This window comes from Triticum urartu, chromosome 4A, assembly GCF_056163025.1.
Source record: "Triticum urartu cultivar PI428250 chromosome 4A, HENAU_Tu73, whole genome shotgun sequence".
Lineage (NCBI taxonomy): Eukaryota > Viridiplantae > Streptophyta > Magnoliopsida > Poales > Poaceae > Triticum > Triticum urartu.
The window spans coordinates 296,621,022-296,637,304 of NC_141876.1; the positions used below are offsets into that span (position 1 = coordinate 296,621,022).

General features: G+C 46.4%; 1 pseudogene; it reads left to right on the forward strand.

The window, feature by feature from the left end:
* Positions 1-1,483: 1,483 nt before the first annotated feature.
* LOC147975644 (uncharacterized) lies at positions 1,484-3,459 on the forward strand (annotated as a pseudogene).
* Positions 3,460-16,283: the final 12,824 nt, after the last annotated feature.

Here is a 16,283-nt window from a genome sequence, read left to right on the forward strand (position 1 = left end):
AGTCATAGCAATTTAAGTAGAAAGCTTGCTTCGGGATCAGATCATTCAAGTAAAGCTGTCAGCCCGGGTAGGCTTTAAGGAACATTGGGGGATTCCTTATGTTGTGACTGAGCAGATATGTCTATTATGCCCTGCAAAAACAGATTTGCAAGGAGTTTGCCAAAGGCTTTCTCATTCGGACAAGGGAAATATACAATTTCAAGTATATTTCCCTTGTCCATTCTCTGCTCGGATGATTGCTGCTTGTGTGAATTTCATTGTTGTGGGTCCTGTGTGTGCTCGAATAAGATTATTTTAGGATTCTATTTAGTTGAATTTCTTGACTCCACGGTGCTGGATTATCGAGTTTATGGCGCCGCTGACCATTCAAAAAGTCAAAGATGGCGTCGGCATTTACTTATTATGCTCTCTTCTAATAGTGGTCCCTTGGTATTCATGTTGTAAAATCCTGATAGGAAAGTCGACTGTTATACCTTCTTTTTGTAATGGCCTATCTTCTTTAAAAAGCCGAAAGACAAGGATTTTGCAAAACTTTTGCGTTCCTTTTTCTTTGAAAAGAAAACCTTACCATTTTTGGGCCGTCGTTACCATTTCCATTTCCTGAACCTAAACCAAACTAATACTTAGTTGTTTCCATTTCCTCATCTGGTGATAGATCCTCATCTTCTTCTGGCTCAAATCCCTTTTTCATATCCAGGGCAGGCTTTAGGTACGCTTTAGGTTGTAATCATTAAAGATATGCACGACCTCGTTTATGTCCATGGTATCATCGTACGTACCTTCTACTATCAACCAGATGAGATAGGGCTTTGAAAGGTCAGAGTCAGTCTCCTCTTTTTCTTTTAGGTCATTTAGCAGTTCCCCAACCAGCTTTCTCCCCGAGAAAGCCTTCCTGAGATTCAAAGAAAAAGGTTTGAAGGTTGATCTCTAGGATCAGTGATAGTTCGGAACTAGCAAAGGGAGGCTGAAAAGCCGTAGTGCTAATGCATGCCCTGTAGTTTTGAAGCTAAAAAGACAGCAGCGAGCTCCGCGTCGAAAAGCGAAGCGATCCGTGCTAGGGCGCTACTCTTCCTTTATGAGCGAGACTCTATGCAGATCTACTGATCTAAGAACTCCGCAAGTGAACTAAGCGAGCCATGAGGCACCTATCGGCAAGGCTTGGAAAAGCCTTAAGTTTAGGCTCCCTTCCTTCATTGAACTAATTCACCCAGGTCCAAACCTGTTGAGCTAGCTAATTTTTCCTTTACGAGATCACGGCTCTTCGGAATGATTGGAGAGAGCCCCGCCTCCTCTTGGTTGGTGCCGGGCCTGAGAGTGATGGGACTACTTCCTGAAAGAGCTTTTCATTCGGGCCGGCAGGAGGGGCCCTGATCTATCAATTGAGGGAGCAAAAAACAGGCTTTGCTCCCCCTTTTTTTAATGAAGAAAGAAAGAAGGGTCGAAGTTTAGACCGCTCACAGTAGTTCTACCCATAGAAAAGATCATGAAAGAGGCGATCAGAATAGTACCCGAATCCATTTATGATCCCGAGTTTCTAGACACATCGCACTTCCGCTCGGGTCGAGGCTGCCACTCGGCCCTCAGACAGGACAAAGAAGAGTGGGGAACCTCTCGCTAGTTTTTGGAATTCGACATTAGGAAGTGTTTTCACACCATCGACCGACATCGATTCATCTCAATCTTAAAGGAAGAGATCGACGATTCCAAGTTCTTTTACCCCACTCAGAAAAAGTTTTCTGCCGGACGACTCATAAGTGGTGAGAAGGGCCCTCACTCCATCCCAAACAGTGTACTACTATCGACCCTACCAGGCAATATCTACCTACACAAGCTCGATCAGGAGATAGGGAGGATCCGGCAGAAGCACAAAATTCCTCTTGTAGTGAAAATAAGATCTGTTCTATTAAGAATAGGTTGTCGTATTGATGACCAAGAAAAGTATGGAAAAGAAGAAAGCTTCAATGCTCCCCAAGACAACAGATCCCTCATAGTGGGGAGGGTAAAGAGCATCCAACGCAAAGCGAACTTTCATTCCCTTGTTTCGTCGTGTCACACCCCCCCACAAGCGCCCCCAGGCGAAGGGGAGACCAGAAAACGCCTTTTGTTTTCCCCCCTTCAGCGGCCCTAGCCGCCTTCCTTAACAAGCCCTCAAGCCTCCTTTGCGCCGCCTTCCTCATAGAAGCCGCTGGGTTGACCCCGAAGGCCGAATTCAATGGTAGAGAAGGCTTTAATAGGAATTTGGCCATGAGAGACCTTCTTAAGTATTGCAAGAGAAGATGCCTGCTGATAGAGCTGGGCGAGGAGGCGATACTAGTTATCAGGTCAGAGAGAGGCCTAGCCCATAAGCTGGCCACCTTTAAAAGCCATTCCTTATTAATAAGGATTTGTTACGCGCGATATGCCGACGACTTACTACTGGGAATCTTGGGTGTCGTATTTCTTCTCATAGGAATACAAAAAAGTATCACCCACTTCCTACAATCCGGTCTGAACCTTTGGGTAGGCTCCGCAGGATCAACAACCATAGATGCACGGAGTACGGTAGAATTCCCCGGTATGGTCATTCGGGAAGTCCCCCCGAGGAAGACTCCCATACAATTCTTGCGAGAGCTGGAGAAGCAACAACGGGTAAAGCACCGTATCCATATAACTGCTTGCCATCTACACTCCGCCATCCATTCCAAGTTTAGGGACCTAGGTTATAGTATCCCTATCAAAGAGCTGACGAAGGGGATGAGCGGAAGAGTTCGTCTACTGGATGTGGTTCAACTAGCGGGGACTCTTGGAAAAGATGGACTAAAAAAGTCCCCAAGTTAGCGTATTATGGGGGACCGTCAAGCACATCCGGAAAGAACGAGGGGGATCTCGTTATTGCCTAGCTCAGGTCAGAGCAAGGTGCCATCAGGCATTCAACAGGCAGTATCATGATTGGGCATGAGTGTCCTAAAGAAGAAATTGTATACTCCCTTTGGTCGGAAGGCGGCGGGGGAAGGAAGGGGACACTGGGCGGGATCTTTCAGCAGTGAATTCCCCATAAAGATAGAGGCGCCTATCAAAAAGATACTCCGAAGGCTTTAGGATCGAGGTCTCATTAGCTGAAGAAGACCCAGGCCAATCCACGTCGCCTCTTTGACCAACGTCAGCGACAGAGACATAGTAAACTGGTCCGCGGGCATCGCGATAAGTCCTCTGTCCTACTACAGGTGTTGCGACAACCTTTACCAAGTCCGAACAATTGTCAACTACCAGATCCGCTGGTCCGCTATATTCACCCTAGCCCACAAGAACAAATCTTCAGCATGGAATATAATCCTAAAGTACCCCAAAGACTCAAATATTATCAATCAAGAAGGTGGTAAGACCCTTGCTGAGTTCCCAAATAGCATAGAGCTTGGGAAGCTCGGACTCGGTCAAGATTCGAACAATGACGGAGCACTCAACAACATGTTTAATAAGTAGTTGTCTTTTTCTATTTGGATTTTAGCGAACAGGCATTTAGATGAGATTACTTGAGTAGGCTTGCCTTATTTGCTATAAGATAGCTAGTTGCGGGGCTTTCGAAAAAAGGCTGAATGCTTCGCTATCGCTCATGGCTTGTATTGTAGTCGTTGTCTTGTAGTCGGCCCTCCATGCCTCTTTAGTCTTTCTAATCCTGAGGCCTTTTTCCTTCATTCATTTTGCGGTAGCTTATGCATCAGAAAAATAGAACCTTTCCGGCCCGGAAGATTGCTGCTTCGCTTCTGGCGACTAGCTTCTACCCACAATGGCTAAAGCTACCTTGAATCAATCAATGAATGAATGATTCGTAACCCCCATGGGTTCAAGGACCCATTGGTCAAAGGAAAAGGGGGGTCCAGATTCCAGGACGGAGTCGTATGAGGCGAGAGTCTCACGTACGGTTCCTTTGACAAGGGTGTGATACCACCACCTATCAGGCCCGATGAACGGTCCACGGAGTTGCATCCCTACTCACTCGGTCTATGCACATCGCTCTTTCCAGGAGGTTGGCTGCCTATCCTACATCTTCCCATTTCCAAAAAGATCCCTTGTTCGATCTGGTTTAGTATCAATGTTCTTATTTTTCTGTTTCTATATATGGGTCCATGCAACATTTCCATGATATCGTTATGATCAATTAATGGGACTTGGCCGAAAAGTGTTCTTGCCTCTATCATTAGCTCAGGTAGTCCCCGTTTCAGGTGTTTTAGTCACCTTTCGATGGCTCCCTTAATGTATGTTCCAGGAAGTTTCTTCTGAAGGGGGCTACTCCCCGAAAATGCCCCACCCCTTGTTCGTTTGTCGTTGGGGATTCATTGCTTGTTCTGCGGTTATAAGTAACATAGCCAGCCTAATTTCTAGAATAGGGCTGCGGGCAGGAGGGCTTTGTTTGTGCAATATTGCTCGCAACGCCCTCTCCTCCGGTGAACCTGCGATCGCCGCCTCTAACTGAATGCTCAACTGAGGTCGTGTACAACAACCTTAACCGCACAAGCCTGGGCTGGGCCTACCCCCATCCCTAGAGGAGCCGTATGAGGCGGAAGCTCCACGTACGGATTTGAAGCCGAGCCTTTCCAGCAATGGGGCCTAGGGACCGATATGATGATTGGTTTAGGTAGGGCGGCCGGCCTACTATGGGCACCTGTAGGGATTAGTGCATGAAACTGTGATCCACAAACTGACGCATGGGACTCACCCTTGACTTGAGAATGGAAGAAGGGAAACATAGTATGTCACAAGAGCGAGGCGAGGGGGCTCCGCCCTACAGCGAGAGGGACGCCTCGCGAGTCAGGCTTTGGAGATGAGGCCTTTTGGTGAAGCCAAGTCAATTTCGGGCCACCAAACCCTGCAACTGAGGAAAAGGCCCTATGGAGTAAAGGGAAGCGTGTGCGTTATCACACTCCTCGTCCTCCAAAGGTGCCTAGAGGACAGGCCAGACGCATTAGAGCGGCACCCCAGGAGCGGATTCCCCACGAGCAGGGGGACAGGAGACGGCCATCTCGAGGCACATCACGACCTACATGCAACACCGGCGAGACCTAGGACGGTAACCCGATTGGGAGTCAGAGGATCCATAGTACCCGCAGCATCCCGGACTTCATATTCATCATTTTCTAAAGAAAGGGTAAGGGGTCTCTTTTCTGCAACGAAAGAAAAATAATTTCTGCTGATTTGACTTGGCACAACCTAACGATACATCCAATACCAATGATCTATGCCTACCGATATGATACTCCTCCAAAAAATGACTATATAAAGAGCTAGTGTCAATAAAAAGGCTAATGACAGAGAAGAGTCAATCTCCTTTACTCCTCCCAACACCTTAAGATGAGAAAATCCCTTCATCTAGGCGGGCGCCCATGCCTATTCAGGGAGCAACTTCTACCACGGCTGACACATTATCTCCCACAAAGACCAACGACCCATGCCGAAGAGAAGCTGCCTGACGGGGATGTCTCGAGAAGAAATTCCAGAATTAGTAGCCTCCCAAATCAAATATACATTGAAAGGGGTTGCCAACAAAAAGAGAGGAAAGAGGCCCTAGTGAATTTGATATGGTACCGTACCCCAAGGAAGGGGTATACTAAACTGCGCCAAAATGCAAAATGTTGAATGGGGTAGGGAACCCTGAACAACACCTCGCCCTTTTCAATGATACATGCGGGAATACTGGGGGTAATGAAGCCCTTCTTCTCCTATTCTATACTAAATAAACAATCTAATTCTAGGAAGAGTTTCGAATACTGAAACTTAAAGGAAGGGCGGTTAGAACAAAGCAAGGGATGACACTTTCAATGCGCGAAATCCGTTTCGAGTTAGAGTGCAAAACTTCTTGTTGCAGCCGTTTTATTCGCTGCTTGCTACTTTCTAAAATGGAAGATAAGATGAATGAATGAATAGATTGCATTTTTTTCTAGTTCAATCTATAGTCTAGATTCCATTCCCTCGATCCACTCTCATTTAAATGATGGAATTGGGCCATACCAACCTTCACTTAGTCTTAATAAAATATTGCTTCATATCTTCAAGGATTGGGAGGAGGTGGCGTAAAAAGGAAGGAAAAAGGAATTCGAAATCCGTCCCTTCCCACAGAATCACCGGGCTTGACTTTCCTTACTTTTCCAAGCCCACTATTGTAAAAAGAACTCTTTTGTTTTGAGACTAGCTTGTCGCTATGGTTTGCGGGAAAACTCTTCTCTCTCTGGTCTCACTTCGAGTCCTTCCAGAAGTAAATAAAGGAAATGCTTATTCAACTACGGCACTGTCGGACAACCGACCGGATTCAAGCCCTAGCCCCTCAACTCGGACGGTGAAAGTGCGTTATATCGACTAGAGGGGGGGTGAATAGGCGATTTTTATGGAAGTCTTCAAAACGTGGAAGTTTCGAAGCCAAACAACAGAAATAAACCTATTACCATGCAGCGGAAGGTAGACTACACTAGGCAAACCATAGTCAAGTATTCAATGAAGTGAAAGCACAGTGACTAATAGCAGCTAGGTAGTAAGGATCAGGTAGGAAGATATTCTGAAGCCAAACAGAACACGCAGTCACTCAGTGAAGACAAAAGATAGTGCAATCATACAATGACTTCACAAGGACCAATAGTAAGTAAAGGGAAGGGAAGGATGAAACCAGTGACTCGTTGAAGACAATGATTTGTTGGACCAGTTCCAGTTGCTATGACAACTGTACGTTTGGTTAGGGCGGCTAGGTATTTAAACCTGAGGACACACAGTCCCGGACACCCAGTCCTGAACACGCAGCTCAGGACACCCATTCCTCACCGTATTCCCCTTGAGCTAAGGTCACATAGACCTCGCCCAATCACTCTGGTAAGTCTTCAAGGTAGACTCCCAAACCTTCACAGACTTCGTTCACCGGTGATCCACAATGTCCCTTGGATGCTCAGAACGCGACGCCTAACCGTCTGGAGGATTCGCAGTCCTCAAGTGTAATAAGTCTTCAGATCACACAGACAAGAAGACTTAAGTGATGCCTAACACTCTTTGGCTCTGGGTGGTTAGGGCTTTATCCTCGCAAGGAATTCTCTCTCGAAGGCTTCGAGGTGGGTTGCTCTCAAACGACAAAAGCTGTACTCTAACTCTGAGCAGCCAACCGTTTATGGTTGTAGGGGGTGGGCTATTTATAGCCACTAGGCAACCCGACCTGATTTGTCCGAAATGACCCTGGGTCACTAAGGAACTGACACGTGTTCCAACGGTCAGATTTCAAACTCACACGGCAACTTTACTTGGGCTACAAGCAAAGTTGACTTGTCCGACTCTGGACAAGATTCGCTCTCATAGTCTTCACTCGAAGACATAGGTTTTGGTTAAGCATCACTTCAGTCATTCTGACTGGTTCTCTTGGACCCCACTTAACAGTACGGTTGTTCCTATGACTCAACAAAGAAGAAACAGAACTATGAAAGATCTAAGTCTTCGAGCTCCATAGGCTTCATGCGATGTCTTCTCTTGTCATAGTCTTCAATGAGAATATCTTCATAAACCACCTTTGACATCAATGTCTTCATACATTTTTAGGGGTCATCTTTGGTAGGAAAACCGAATCAATGAGGGACTTCTACCTGTGTTATCCTACAATTCTCACAAACACATTAGTCCCTCAACTAGGTTTGTCATCAATACTCCAAAACCAACTAGGGGTGGCACTAGATGCACTTACAATCTCCCCCTTTTTGGTGATTGATGACAAACTAGTTGAAGTTTTCAACGGGGAATATAATATGTGAAATTGTAAAGGATAAGGAATTGTCTTCATAAGCTGTGAGGGCTCCCCCTGAAGATGTGAATATAAGTAATTTGCTTTTGGAATGCAAATGCACATGGCAGGTTGTGCTTGTGGAGATCCTCTTCAACTTATGATGACAATCCACTATGCATGTGAAGGTATGTGAAGATAATGACATGCATAATGGAAAATGGACGTCTGCAAAATGATCTAAGTGCGGAATTTATCGTCGCACATGCGGAATTTATCATCGCATCACAAAGTGGCAAATAAGTAGCAGACGACCATCGAGTTTAAGTGTTACAACTCAAAGAACCAAATGTATCAAAACGAGAGTTGTAAACACGAAGCAAAATATAAAGCAACCGCCCATATGGACCCGCTTGAAGACTATCAAACTCTTATGCTTCTCCCCCTTTTGTCAGTAAGGACCAAAAAGGTCTGAAGACATAGAGCATCTACTCGTTCCCATGAAGAGTAGGTGAAGCAGCAGGGTCGTCGGTGGTGTTCGGCGGTGCAGAAGAACTTGGAGCAGTGTCGACGCATGCTGAAGGAGGTGGCGGTGAAGTAGCATCGTCTTCATCCTCGATCACTCTGGCATTCACAGTTGCAGCAGAGGAAGAGAACTCAGAGTCTTCAAGAGATGGAGTTTTTCGCAGCACTGCCCTTTGAGGAGGTGTGGAGTCAAACTTGAAGCGTTCAGAGAAGCCATCCTCTTGAAGATCATCTTCAGAGCACATCAGCGTCAGCCCTTTCCATGTGAGTCGAGAGGTTTCATGGGCAACAAAGGCATTCTTGGTGGCAAGATTGTGAATGCGGTTGACATCCACCAAGAGGCTTTGCATTTGGCGCTTCAGCCAGTCATGATGCCTATCCTGTTTCTGATGAAGAGCCACTAGAAGCTCTCGGTCATTGAGAACACGAGTGCGCTTCTTGGGACGTTGGGCAATTGTGCTATCGGTGGCTTCAGTAAGGGCATGATGTGGTGCACGTGTAGTTCCAGCCAAAGGATACACACGAGTGACTGCTTCAACTCCTTCAATGTTCTGAGAAAAACTTTGATGCTCCGCATTCTGAAGACTTAGAGGTTCTTTGCAGGCTCAGGATAAATGGCTTCAACAGACATATCCACATCAGGCAGAAAGATCCGATGATTGCGAGCAGATGGCTGATAGGAGATAGCGGAGTGGAGTTTAATCAACCGCATTATCCATGGAGCGTAGAACTTCAAGCCAAAAAGATCAGAGCCTGATGCAGCAAGTTGGCGGATGAAGAAGTCCTGTGCATTGAAGCATTTGCCATGAAGAATATAGAAGACCAAAGTCTTCATTGCACCTTCCAGCTTGGCATGTGGAGAATGTCCTTTGATGGGCTAGAGAGTTCGCCTTATGATGTGATAAATAGTCCTTGGCAGACACTCAAGGTCTTCAACGAAGAAATCCTTGGGATATGCAGCATCTTGGGGCAATGGCTTCATCATACTGAGCATCTGACTCATGTTAGGTTCAGGCCTCTGAAAGATGCTCTCCACAGCTTCACTGTGAAGCTGACAGCCATGTTCATAGAGATCGCCAGGAGTGGGCAGACCAGTGAGCTCAATGATATCAAAGGCTTTGGCTTCATGATGAACATTTCCTGTCATCCACTCCAGGACCCAAGTCTTCGGATCTCTGTTGTATCCACGGATGTGAAGTGTGGCATAGAATTGAAGCAGCAACTCTTCATTCCAGTTCTCTTGGTCGGTGACAAATGGCAGCAATCCAACCTCTTTGAAGCAATCCAGAGCTTCTTCCAGACAGGGCAGACCAGCTATTGCTTCAATGTCAAGACGCTTATGTGGGAAGATGCGACCTTGATTGTATAGAATGCAGGAGTAATATCTTCGCTGCGGATAGCTCTAGAACCGATCAGATGATATTCCTTCCCTTGAGTAGGGGTTCCTGGAGCTATTGAAGAAAGTGTTGTCTGCTTTGAAGCCATTGACATTGAAGGATCCAGGTGCTGATGCAGGACCTGGAAACCTGGGCAGTCTTGGGATTGGCTTCTGTACCTGAGGCCTGTGCTCAACATGATAGTCAAACTGAGGACCAGTAGCAGACGCGGGAACAGAAGCAGTAGCATCAGTGGCTTCGCTGACTTCTGGTGCTTTTGTTGGTGTAGGCTCCACATTGGCTTCAACCATGACAGCGTCAGTGGCTTCATTGGTGTTGGTAGTGGCAGCCTCGCGATTCTCAACCTCCACTTGATGAGCTGGAGGGTTGGTCACAGTCACGTTCTCCGCGAGAACAGCTTCTTGGTGGGACGAGGAAGTAGCAGCTTTTGGGGTTTCTTCTTCATCGGCTGATGCAGCCGGAATGTCTTCAACAATATTCTCAGACTCAGAGACTGGAGGCCTTGGTCCTTTGCGAAGCCTGCGTAACGCTGGCGACGCCTGTGGAGTTGGAGTTGGTTGGGCCTCAAAGTCTTCTTCTTCTTGTGCTTGTGGGCGATCAGCCCATGATGCATCCTGAGCAATTGGCGTTAGAGGATGACCAATGCTGATGAGCTCGCTGTGCGTTAGCACTGGTGATGATACCTGTTGGTGCTCGAGCTGAGGAAGAACTGCATCATCTTCAACATGGTCATGGTGAACAATGTCTTCAGCAGTGATGGGATTAGCTGCTAGAAAGTCTTCAGCTTCATGAGCCTCTGTGAAAGCAGGCTCATGGACAGTCAATTGACGCTCTTGAGGTTCAGTGTCAGGGCGAACCATGGAGATGGGTTCAACAATCAAGGGCTCTGTGGGAGCAGCCCGTTCCTTCTTGGTCTTCCGCTTCTTCTTGGAGGGAGCAGTAGCAGAGGCTTCAGGATGTTTCTTCTTTCTGGCTTCAGCCTCAGCAGTCCTCGTCTTCTTCAGCTCTGAAGCGGTTGACCTGGCCTTTGGCTTTGAGCCAGTCATGCTAGTTGGGAAGACAATGTGATCTGCTTCCTGCCTTGGTGCGTCGGGTTCGGCCATAGCGGGCTTCTTCGTCTTCTTTGCAGCCATCCTGGGGTCGATGCCAGGATGCCCAAGGGCCTTGCGCTTCTCAGCCTCATTGTAGGCTTGCACACACTTGTCAGCCAGGCTCTTCATGCGCTCACGAGAACCTTGAGCTTCTTCACGCTTCTTGAGAAAGGCTTCTTTAAGCTCGTGCAACATGATCTTGAAGTTCTTGACCTCTTGCATGCTGAGCTTGGCCATATGCTTCTTGAACTAAGCTTTCTCATAGTCAATCTTTTTCTTCAGTTCAACAATGCGCTGGGCGATAGCTAATTCTGAAGCAATGGCGCCATGGAAGGCGACACTGAGACCAATGGGAAGTTGCAGGTCTTCAAAGATGAGGTTGGGCATTTCAAACCACTCATCAATGAAGTCATGGATCATTGCCACGTCAAAGAGAGGCAAATTGTTGAAGATTTCTGCTTCTTCTTTGTTCTTGATTAGTTGCTCAAGAGCGTCATCTGCAAGATCTTCATCACTGGACAGATCAATGGCATCGTTGCGCAGAATAGCAGCAGCTGTCAGTTCTTGGCCGGTGTGTGGTAGAGGCATCTTGACCTTCTGGGGCTTGGAGATGCGTGACAGATCTTCAGACTGCACACTGTCTTCAGGAGGTGCAGTGGCCAGTGGCTTCGCCCATGAGATTTTTGGTGCAGAGGCAGGCTTGGAAGCTTTTGGCTGCTTCAGTTTCTTTGGCTTCGGCGCTGCAGGCGCTTCATCTGATTCAGCTTCATCTGCAGGCTCATTCATGGCAGTCCCTTGAACCACGATATGGGTGATGAGACCTTCAAGGTTGTAGAAGGGCCCAAGAAGATTGGGTTCAGCTTCGCGAGTTCCATCGGCACGGGGAGCAGAGGGACCAGGGTTGAAGTCTAATCCCAAAGACTTCTTGTTCTGCTTCGATGAGTTCTGGGCAATTAGGAAGTTGCGCTTGAACAGATTGTCGTCACGGCACCATAGTAGTGACGATGGGTGTGCATCTGCAGGCTGTGGCCCACGGACCATGCAGGGATAGAAGCCTTGTTCAATGGCTTCTTCTCTGGACCTGGGTTGAAGATTCTTGTATAGGATGTCTCCCCACGGTCGCTTGATGGCATTTTCCTCAGCATATTCTTGGGTCACAAACCGGTATTTGAACCATTATTCTGCCCAATATCTTCGAATCCACTGGATTTGGGTCTTGCGCTGATTATAATCCTCTTCAGGATCTGTCTTGTAAAGTTCTGAGAGGTCATCAGGCAGATCTCTTGATGTTCCGCCACGACGCTGTCTGCCTCCCTTCCTTGCAGATTTCTCTGAAGCCATGAACTTTAAACTGAAAGGCTTGAATACGTTCAAAGGCTTCAAAGGCTTTCGCTTGCTGGACAAACAGGAACTGGCTTCGGGAGAATTTATACGATGCTGTAAGAATTCTGCAAATGAATGCAAACTATGAGAACCAAGGGATTATCCCACGGACATGTACCTGTGACAACATTAAGGTGCGAGGGAAGGGGAAGAGGTCATATGCATTCTCAGAAGATTTTGAAGATAAATCAGTTTAGAAGACATTGACCTCATCGTGCGAAGACATTCACTCATAGATAAGGAGTTGGTTCCAGATTTGTACGAATCCATGGATCAGTACAAGTGAGGAATCTAACTACTTTGTGAAGCATAAGTGAATATACTAGGCATATTATGAGATGCAGTATGAAAGAGATCCAACTTGTGTGAATAGAAACTGCTTGTGGTAGAAAGAGATGAAGCTATAGGATCAAAGGGGCCGTAAAAAGGAAGTTTTATTTACCACACGAAGAACTGCTAGACAGAGTGGAAGAGGAGGCTGAGCAGTTCGATCGTCCGTGCCCTAACTTGGCGACGGAGGACACCTACGGCGACGGCGGAGAGGACGATGTCCACGGTGGGCGTGAAGACAGCGTCGGAGAGGTTGCGGCAGTGAAGCACTTCGTCAGCGGCGTCGTCAAGGGCTAGCGGTGGCGCTAGGGTTCATGCGAGAGTGGAAGAAGAGATAATGACTGTGGTGAGGCGTGTATTTATAGGGACAGGGGCGGCTCAGTGTTATTACACAGGTGCCCCTGGCGATTCACATCTGAGGAACACGTGGCCATCATGCAGCATATCGGGGGTTGTTCCACGTCCCACGCACGCCTGGATTGTCGGGTGGTCGTTCCCACTTCTCCGGGTTTCAGGTGAAGGAATGAGCATTGAAACGGACTTAATGTTTGTCTCTGTATCTTCTGCTGGCAAGGACGCAGAGAAGACATTCGACTGTTTCAATAGAATGCATATGATTTGGAGATATAGAGTTTGAGATAAAAAGCATAGAGAGGTTAGGGTCCGATTACATTCACTTAGTTCAAAAGATTTAACAAGAAGACATAGCTATAAGTGAATGCTGTAGAGGACAGAACACTAGTATATATATATATTCAACATAGTGAAGATAATCATGAAGACATGTTGAGATTGAAGCCAAACCAAATGTGAAGACATAGCAAATGTAACGCCATGAGTGAAACACTTCAAACAGAACCTTTGGTGGTGGCGTTACCCACCGTATAGGAAGTATTAGACCTAGACACGGCGCACAATTATCATGGCGCTCTGAAGTCAAATTCCACATTAATGTATTCACACTTAGAGTGTATGTCTTCATTGATTGAAGATATACTTTACTTCGTGTGTTGCACATCTAAGTCATCAATATGCATAAGTGTTAGGATGTGTGCCTGATCACAGGACATTTGAGGATTCCAAGATATTTAGCTCACACCGTAACTTGCAAAATCTCTTCTCATCCAAGGGCTTGGTGAAGATATCTGCCAATTGCTCTTCAGTGTTGACGTCTATGATATCAATATCGTCCTTCACAACATGATCTCTGAGAAAGTGATGACGAATTTCAATGTGCTTTGTCTTCGAGTGCTGAACTGGATTGTTGGCAATCTTGATGGCGCTTTTGTTGTCGCAGTAGAGTGGCACTTGCTTCAGATGAATGCCATAGTCTTTGAGTGTTTGCTTCATCCACAGAAGCTGAGCGCAGCAAGATCCAGCAGCAATGTATTCAGATTCAGCAGTGGAGAGAGATACACAGTTCTGCTTCTTTGAAGACCAACATACAAGTGATCGTCCCAGAAAAAGACATGTGCCTGATGTAGACTTGCGATCCACCTTGTTACCAGCATAATCAGCATCCGAGAATCCAACCAGATCAAACTCTGAGCGCTTTGGATACCACAATCCTAGAGATGGGGTGTGAGCCAAATATCGAAGAATTCGCTTCACAGCTAAGTGATGCGACTCCTTTGGTGCCGCTTGGAATTGAGCACACATGCAAACACTAAGCATAATATCTGGCCTAGATGCACATAGATAAGGAAAGAAGCAATCATGGACCAGTATACCTTTTGATCGAACTCTTTACCATTGTCGTCGGGACCCAGATGATGTTTGGCTGGCATTGGCGTCGTGAAGCCTTTGCAGTCTTGCATACCGAACTTCTTCAGGCAATCTTTGAGATACTTCTCTTGAGATATGAAGATGCCATTGCGTTGCTGTCATATTTGAAGACCGAGGAAGAACTTCAGCTCTCCCATCATGGACATCTGATATTGCTCTTGCATCATATATCCAAACTCTTCACTGTACTTCTGATTGGTGCAGCCGAAGATAATGTCGTCCACATATATTTGGCACACAAACAGTTCACCATCATATGTCTTCGTGAAGAGAGTGGGATCTAGGGAACCAGGTATGAAGCCTTTGCTCTTCCGGAAGTATTTGAGTGTGTCATACCAAGCCCGAGGGGCTTGTTTGAGGCCATACTGTGCCTTGTTGAGCTTGTATACCATGTCAGGATGTTTTGGATCTTCAAAGCCAGGCGGTTGTGCAACATACACTTCTTCTTCAATCTTGCCATTGAGAAAAGCGCTCTTCACATCCATTTGATACAGAAGTATGTTATGCTGATTTGCATAGGCCAGGAGTATGCGTATGGCTTCAAGTCTAGCCACCGGAGCAAATGTTTCATCGAAGTCAATGCCTTCCACTTGAGTATATCCTTGAGCAACGAGACGAGCTTTGTTTCTGACAACTTGACCATGCTCATCTTGCTTGTTGCGGTATATCCATTTGGTGCCTATTATATTGTGCTTCCGAGGATCAGGACGCTTAACCAGTTCCCATACATTATTCAGCTCAAACTGTTGAAGCTCTTCTTGCATGGCTTGAATCCATTCAGGTTCCATGAAGGCTTCTTCAACTTTCTTGGGTTCTGTTATTGAGACGAATGCGAAGTGCCCACAGAAATTTGCTAGCTGAGTTGCCCTTGAACGAGTGAGCAGACCGGGTGCATTGATGCTATCAATTATTCTCTCAATCTGCACTTCATTGGCAACACGAGGATGTATAGGGCGAATATTTTGCTCTTGCTGATCATTGTCATTGTTAGAGGGATTGTCTTCAGGCTGAGCATTGTCTTTAGGTTGATCAGGTGCGGAGATGATAAGTTCCTATTCAGGTTGAGCTTCAGAGGGTATGATTTCTCCAGTTCCCATTAGTTTGATTGATTCACTAGATGGAAGTTCATCTAGCACATTTGGCAGGTGCTCTCTTTGTGAACCGTTAGTCTCATCGAACCGCACATCCACTGTTTCAACCACTTTATAATGAAAGAGATTGAAGACTCTGTAGGAGTGCGAATCCTTTCCATATCCAAGCATAAAACCCTCATGTGCTTTTGGTGAAAATTTTGAAGTGTGATGTGGATCCTTGATCCAGCACCTGGCGCCAAATACTCTGAAGTAACTGACATTTGGCTTCTTGCCAGTAAGGAGCTCATAGGATTTCTTGTTCAGAAGCTTGTGAAGATAAACATGATTGATTGTATGGCATGCAGTATCAATGGCTTCAGGCCAGAATTTTCTTGGAGTCTTGTATTCATCAAGCATCGTTCGGGCCATTTCAATGAGGGTTCTGTTCTTGCGTTCGACGACGCCATTCTGCTGTGGCGTGTACGGGGCTGAGAATTCATGTGTGATGCCCAAAGTATCAAGATATGTATCAAGGCCAGTGTTCTTGAATTCAGTGCCATTGTCACTTCTGATGTGCTTTATCTTGGCGCCATAGTTGTTCATTGCTCGATTGGCGAAGCGTCTGAAGACATCCTGCACTTCAGTCTTGTAGAGGATTATGTGCACCCAAGTATATCTAGAATAATCATCAACAATGACAAAGCCATAGAGACAAGCAGTAGTAGTAAGAGTTGAGTAATGAGTCGGACCGAAAAGATCCATCTGGAGCAGTTCGAAGGGTCGAGTGGTTGTCATGATTGTCTTTGAGGGATGTTTGGCCCTCGTCATCTTTCCTGCTTCACAGGCACCGCATAAGTGATCTTTCTTGAACTTGACGCCCTCGATGCCTATGACATGCTTCTTCTTTGCAAGGGTGTGGAGGTTCCTCATGCTAGCATGCCCTAGCCTCCGATGCCAGAGCCAGCATTCTGAAGATTTT